Raw genomic sequence first — 8,413 nt, 5'->3', positions numbered from 1 at the left:
AAAATGTTTTTTTCATTGTAAGTTTTTGATACTATGCAGTTTCTACTGAAATTGATCCGTTAAGGAGTTTAATTAAGAATTTTAACAATTATAGTAAAAAATTTTATTTAAAATTTTATTATACACTAATATGGTTACAATCCATTAACATATTTATTGTGGCTCTGAGAGATAGGAAATGTGATAATTTAAAAATAAATTATTTGTTCACATTTTTTCTCCCGAAATTTCTAAAAATCCCTCAGTAATAGAATTCACAAACTGGTATGATAAATGTATACTTGCATACTTTTGAAAAATTCTCATCAAAAGTGTTGTATGTATACAATGCAACTAAGATTATTCTCATCATTATTACTACAACTGCTTTTTCTTTACACAAAAAATTATTACTTTTAAAGTTCTGTATTTTTAAACAGGGTTTCTCATCCCAAGTGTTGAAAGAAATTATAAAGTAAATAAGTATTTATTTGTAATTACAATTGTATACAATTATATTGTGTTACAAATAAAAGCCCATTTACAAGACAATTTTCAATAGATGTGTTCATGAGAATAAATTTTCTAAATTTAAGTCATATTTCTGTTATTTGTTAGAAAGTATACAGAAATTTTCTCATAATATTTCATCTTTCTTTTTTTATGCCACACCAATTAGATTAGTGCTGTACATATAAATTTACGTATATTATACAGAAATAAGCAAATATTAAAAAAACGAATCTTTTTAATGAAGTATACTATTTTTAATATTTCCTTACTTTTTTATAATGAATTTAAAAGATAGGAATAATTTGTTCACAGTAAATATATTTCTGGGGAATGTAGCATTTTCCTAGCACTTAAAATTTAAAATCCTGAAGGAATTAAAAAAAAATTTCAGTGTTAAATAGATTAATAGAATTTACTTATTGGCAAATAGGTCACAGATTTATGATTAAGTAAACTCATGAACACATTTTCTGCACTCATCCTTCTTTGGTTTATAGCTTTCATTTTCATTTATAACTTCTTTAATTTCTTAAGCCATCAAACTCCAAATTTTGTTTAATTTCAGGATAGACAATTAACTATTTCATGAGCATCAGACAGATAATAACTGATTTATCAATAATTTAATAATGTGGCAGTCAAATGAAATGTTTCAATGATACAGATATCAAAGCTAAATATGCATTATTCAAAACTGTTTAGTATTATTTTTTTAGTTTTTCTGTAAAATGATAATATGAATAACTTAAAAAAATTAAAATATCATTTCATTGGAATTTAACATAATTCATTTGAATTATGCAACTGGATATATGTATTTTAATATACAAATTTATTTTTTATTGATGCGAACAAATGATCAAACTTGTATGTATTCATATTTCTTAATAATTACATTGTCAGATCTATGTATTCAATAACACCAAATACCCAACTATAAGTTTAAAAATATTCCTTGAAAATACATACTGGCACTGAAATATATATAACAGTACATTAATCAAATTATATTTTTCTTTATATAAACAGAAAAACTTTCAATTGATGCTTATTTATAATATAAAACAAAAAATATTTGTCTGTATGTTTCAAAAACTCCACCTAAACAAATAACATGGCATTGCATTTGGTATTCTGGGATATATTTGTAAATAAATTGTGCTACTCTCAAATTAATTTAGGTATTTAATTAAATAATAAAAAATAAACCAATCAATAAATTGACACAGGTGAGAAATTTATAATGTATTTTTTACTTGTGCCATAACTTTTTCCAGCATCATATTTTTCATATAAATATTGTCATTAACTTTCATAAAAAAGAATGCCATAATCTGGCTTTATGTTTAATTCAATAACACTGTCTTAAAAATAAAAGACATCTACCTTTCATAATTCTAAAGACACACTTCCAATCATTTTTGAACATGCAGCATCAGCAATACAGCTCAGGAATTTGACAACGAAATCAGGTGGACTGTAAAAACTGTTTTTCCATATGAGCAAAATTTTGGTGCTGGCTCTAGAGTCTATTACCAAATGTTATTGAAAGTTTATTAACAAAACACATCTTTAAACAAAACAGCTTTGATTATTATAGAAAAACATTATTTATTTGCACAGTAAATTTTTTCAAATATTTTTTTTTCATTCATATATGACTGTATTAATAAAGCATATTTTGTTTTCTATGTTCACATGATAGGCATTAATGCTTGAGTTTTTAAATAATATGAAATTTCTTATAACTTAGGTTTGAAAATTAATGCTTTTAAAATAAATACTTTTCACATGTGAAACTTCAAGTGATATTATACTGTTCATTAAAGAATTATGATAACAAAAGAAAAAAAAACTAATTATTAATATTTTTATTATTTCTATAAAATTCATTAATATGAAATTTGAGATGAATAATTACTCAAATGTATTTATTTATTTGACTCAAATGTTTCTATCAAGGCCCTATTAGCGCCTGAAAAGGGCCGTTAGTTTGAAGATTCCAGAAAAGACATTCAAAAGCAAAGATTTTTAAAAGCGAAAAATAAGGCAAACAAAAAAAGTAAATTGGCGCTTTTGCTGCTCGAGAAAGCTGCGCTATCTTTTGGAGCATGAGCAGTTTTACCTTTGCCAAATTGTTACGGGCGCGGACTAAGGTCTAGTGCCAACACACACACACACATTCATCTTTATTATTCGTATAGATAGATTAAAGAGCGGGAAGGATGATAATATTCAATCAAAGCTATACATTTAAAGTATTGGATAATTAAGAATAAAACGATGAGTGGACACTTTCTCTTTCGTTTCCAGTAAATTTCAACCAGTTTAATCTATTTTTACAGAAGAAAAATTTTTTTGAGCACATGATTTTAAATAAAAAAAAATTTATCAATATTTCTAAAAATTATTTTGCTTAATGAAAATGGAAGGTCATTGTATCGCGTTTTTTCTTTTCAAAACTTGTTTTACATATTATTAGTCGTTTTAGTTATCAGTTGGTTCACAGGGATTAATGGTTGCTAACAATTTCATTTGTTTCTTTATTTTCACATTTAAAAAACATTATTAACATTTTCGCATTTCAAATTTTGTTAAATATCTAATTTTTATTATTCCAAAAATCTTACACTGATACTTACATTGTGCTTTTCATTTGTCTACATCCAATTATATCAAAGGGGGAAAAAACAACTGTATATTACATTTAAAAATTTTCAGTCGTTGCTTTATTCTGTACTTAATTTTAAATGCAACGAACTACCAAAATTTTTTATAAAAACATGACTTAACTTAATCAACATGGAAAAACAAGCCAAATCTCCATGTCTTGATCCCAGCAATGGAAATCAAAGCCAAAATGAAATATTACTAGCAATAATGAATTTCGCTTCAATAAAGAACTATATTATTGTAAAGTATGCTTAAAATATTAAAATAAAATTTAAAAATAGAAAGAAAAACTGTAGGGTATCATAGAATTGATCCTTTTTTTTTAAATTTTAAAATGCTGTAAAATGTTTTTTTTCTACTATAATATTTTCGGAAGTAATCGAGGGAAAGTGCCAATTACTTTTCAATTAATTAAAATTCTAATTCAAATTTCCAAAAAAATCGCTCTTAGGGGCACATTGGAACTCTGATGCACTCCAGAGTATACATATTTGCCAAATTTGATAGCTGTGAGTGATATGGTATCTTCTTTGTAGAGTGACAAGACACACACATATATACAGTGGCTCAAAAAATTGAGAGTACACCTTACTTTTACTTGATAAATCCAACTTTCATAATAAATAACACATTAAAGAGAAGTGCAAACATGTTTTTATTTTTACCCATTACAAATGATTTAATTTAGAGTAAAAATAAAGAAAAATCAACGAAAAACTTTTAAATTGAAAAGTTTTAGAAGCATTTTAAATAAACATACTCAGATTTTTGCCTCAAAAAATTGAGAATACACCAATGAAATTCTTGTAATATCTCGCATAGAAAGAACGTGTCAGTATTTAGATGCACTTTTTTTTGGTTTTTATAATGGCCTCTAAAAGTCATGGCACCGATTCGACCCATTTTTGGTAGTATCTGTAGATATTTTACCCCATTCTTCTTGCAACACTTGTTTTAAATGGGTTTTGTTTCTAATTTTGTGTTTTTGAACCACCTTTTCGAGTATGGCCCACGAATATTCAACGGAATTGATGTCGGGGTACTGTGGCGGTGTGTGTAACTGCTATTTACAATGAAAAAAACACCACATTTTGACGTTACTTGCATTCTGTTTGGAGTCGTTGTCTTACTGGAAAATGAAATTTCCATCTAAACCCAAATTTTTAGCACTTTACTTTAGCTTGCTGCCAAGTATATCCAAGTAAAAGGTATCATTTATAATGCCATCTATAAAAGTTAAATTTCCTACCCCGGATGAAGCCATGCAACCTCAAATCATCACGGAGTCACCATCATGTTTAACTGTAGGACGTAATTTTTTTTGGATCAAAAGCAGTATTAGGCTTTCTCCATACAGTACGATGGCTGTCACTGCCAGAATTGTTGAGTTTTCTTTCATTACTTAATATAACTTCCTTTGAAAAGTTATTGGTCTTCAATTGATGATTTTTTGAAAACTTTAAATGCTTTATTTGAATTTGAAGCTGATGAACGGTTTCTCTATAACAATGAGACTTTTATATCCAGCTTGTGAAATGGCTTTTCACACAATTTCAGCACTTTCACTTTTGCCTAGGATTTGAGAAATTTCTGCAGCAAGTTGGAAGAACCATATAGTTGCAGCAATCTAAAGGAAAGTGTTAAAAATTTGAGTTTAGATGGAAATTCCATTTTTCAGCAGAATAACGACCCCAAACAGAATGCACGTAACGTCAAAATGTGGTGTTTTTTTCATTGTAAATAGCAGTTACACACACCACCACAGTACCCCGAAATCAATTCCGTTGAATATTCGTGGGCCATACTCGAAAAGGTGGTTCAAAAATACAAAATTAGAAATAAAATCCATTTAAAACAAATGCAAGGAAAATGGGATAAAATATTTTCAGATACCGAAAAAAATTGATCGAATCGGTACCATGACGTTTAGAGAGCATTATAGGAGCCAAAAGACATGCAACCTAACAGTGACACGTTATTTCTATGCGAGATATTGCAAAAATTTTATTGGTGTACTCTCAATTTTTTGAGGCAAAAATCTGAGTATGTTTATTTAAAATGCTTCTGAAACTTTTCAATTTAGAAGTTTTTCGTTGATTTTTCTTTATTTTTACTCTAAATTAAACCATTTGTAACGGATAAAAATAAAAATATGTTTGGACTTCTCGGTAATGTGTTATTTATAATGAAAGTCGGATTTATCAAGTAAAACTAAGGTGTACTCTCAATTGTTTGAGCCACTGTACATTCATCTTTATCATTCATAGAGAAATGAACCATTGTTTAACCTGCCTGTTGAGATGGACCATTATTTCATGCAAATGGTTCATCTCAACAAAAATGTAAAATCCGATATTTGGTGTTTCCGTTTAAAAAGATAATGTAGATTTTTCACTCCAAGGAAACGAAAAATTCCTTTTGGAAGAGAATCTTCTATGATGCCTGATTAATGAAATGCCACGAACAAAATGAACTAAATGAGTATGAGAGTCAACTGTAGAACGATGAAAAATAGGTTCGGAGCAAATTACCACTACAAAAAATGTCTTTTTTGCTAACACTACTTATAATTACTTTCTATTCAATTTATATACGGGAGGTTTGAAGTGCTTGCAAAACTGAGTATAGACCGTATACCGGCAATTGTACTTGACCGGCTTCTAATAGAAGCTGGCAATCCTCTTGAGAACTTTAGATTTGTCTGCAAGCATCCTCTTCGGTACCATAATAACACCAGAAAACATGAAAAAAAAAAAAAAAAAAGCGTCAGTTGGCGAGCTTTCAACCTTCCGTTTTTGGAGTTTTAAAAATTAAATTCAAATGGATGTTGTGACGTGTTGATTGGGGGCGGGCATTTTTATTCGTTTTGCGCCATTGTGAACAAAACTCATTTACAAATGCATTTTAAGACTGTCAACAATAGGCATAGGCGTAAGTATTATATTTCAATTAAATTTGAATATTCATATAATATCATCCGTTACATTTAAAAAACATGTGCTTTGTGATATAAATATAACAAAGTATATGTCGTAATCTACCATAGCAAATTGCTCAATAGATGACAGCACGGTATTCGAAAGAATTAGAAAGCCCACTGCCTTCATTGGCGAAAACGAGAGGTTTTGAATTATAATTGTATAGAGTATCCAGAACAAGGAATAGTAATCAAACGCTTAGCCAAAATTGTTGAATAGGCAAAGTATTTTCAGGAATATGCTCTGTTAGAATGCAAGGGAACTTTAAAATATTTATTATAATTTATTTAAAAAGAGAAAACGGACATTTTTCTGATCACCTGGTTTGAGCGCCATCTGTCAGCATGGTGGATGTAGTTTAGTAGTAAAGATGCATACCAAGAATTTTTCAATAACAAATATTTTTGCTGTTTTTCTTATATTTTTTTCAAATAACTGTTATTAAAAATTATTGATTATTATTAATAATAAAATTTATCAATTGTAATTAATGCTTAATTTAGTAATTAAAACAACGGGTGAATGATTTAATTTCTCTATTTAAGCTTAATCAATTTATTTCAAAACTATTACTTCAATTTATTTATTGAAATAAAGTATTTCCTAAAAAAATTATAAGAAATACCATTTCTTTAAAAGTTTTCCTTTTAATTCTATATTCCGTCAATAAATAGGCGATTATATAATGAATACCGATAGAACATTTTACGAGCAACGAGAAAATATATTTATAGGATAATGATATTGGCATGTGTGAAGTCAAAAAGTCACTACCTGCAAGTGGAAACGCTGGTCGGATAGTTAGCTTTTCGTTTCTAATTAATTTTCAAAATATGGACTTTCATCGTTTCTTCTTTAGCTATTTAAATTATATTTACTCATCTGCTATGGAGTATGAAAAACTTTTTGGCGTGTAAGTTATTAAATTAATATAATTACTGTGGAAATGTGGCTATGTAGTTGTTCCTTTATAAATCACTTTTCATTCCCAATACAATTCATAAAAAAATATGTTAAAATCAACCTTCATTCAAAATGGCAAAGTGAATGGAACTTCAAGAATACAAATAAACTCCACTCAATTAAACACATTATTGATCACTGGCCCAGTCTATCTAATAGAAAGAATAATACAACTCTCACTCGTTTAAGAATAGGTCACTCTACTCACGCACAGACATTTGTTGCTGGGAGAACCCGCCCCTCAGTGTACAGAATGCCAATGCCAATTGTCAGTTCAACACATTCTAATTGATTGCCCGCAATTCATTTCACAACGCAGCCGTTTCTTTCAGTCTTCCTCTATCATTTTGAAAGACATTCTTCACAAAATGAATCATCCAAATCTTTTCACTTTCTTAAAAATGATCGGTTTTTACCATTTGATCTAATTAAAAATGGTTAAATTTTAAGGTTTTTTTTTTCACCGTTTACATAAACATTGACAAATCATGACAAATATTAAGAAGTTTATGATTATATATTATTATTATGATTAGCTTATGATTATGTTAAAGTTTATATACAATATTTTAATTAATACCGTACGTTTTGGCGCAGTATAATCAAGAATAGTTTTTGCGCCACAAAACTCCACTAAATCAAATCAAAATCATTCGCAAGATACATGGAAGAAGGTTCCCTGAGGTTGAAGTTTAGGGTTTAAAGTTTATCCTTTTACTTTGAAATCCCTCTATAAACAAAAACAAAAAATTGCAACAATGATTGACTCCTAAAAATATAATAATTTGCCTTTAAAAGTCAGAGAAATTAACATTTCAAATAATTTAATTGGTAGAACTTTCATTCTTATCATTACTTTTTATGAATAAGAGTGAATGTAAATTTCTTAAAAATGTGCTTATTGTTGAAGTTTAAAAACATTTTGAAGGATTCGTCTAAAATTAATTTTTTCTACAGTTATAAAACATTGCATGATCTGATAAAATTTTTCTTAGAATAATTGTAGTTTAATCATTTGAATTTACTATTTTATAAACCCTATATCCAAATATTAAACTTCAGAAAATATTGTTAACAATTTTTTTAAGTTTATATAAGAGTGAACATAAATTTATTAAAAGCTAATTATTGTTGAAATTTTAAAAATACATGGTGAGTTAATATAATATTAACTTAATAAAAATGATTTTGTAGAGTTTAAAAAAAGATGACATGAAAGAACTTTTTGAAAAAGGGTAAATACAAATCATTATTAAAAAAAAAACATTGTTGAATGCTTAATAAATTATGAAAAATCTTTTAAATTA

This window comes from Argiope bruennichi, chromosome 11 (assembly GCF_947563725.1).
Source record: "Argiope bruennichi chromosome 11, qqArgBrue1.1, whole genome shotgun sequence".
NCBI lineage: Eukaryota > Metazoa > Arthropoda > Arachnida > Araneae > Araneidae > Argiope > Argiope bruennichi.
Note: the sequence above shows the minus strand (reverse complement) of the source record.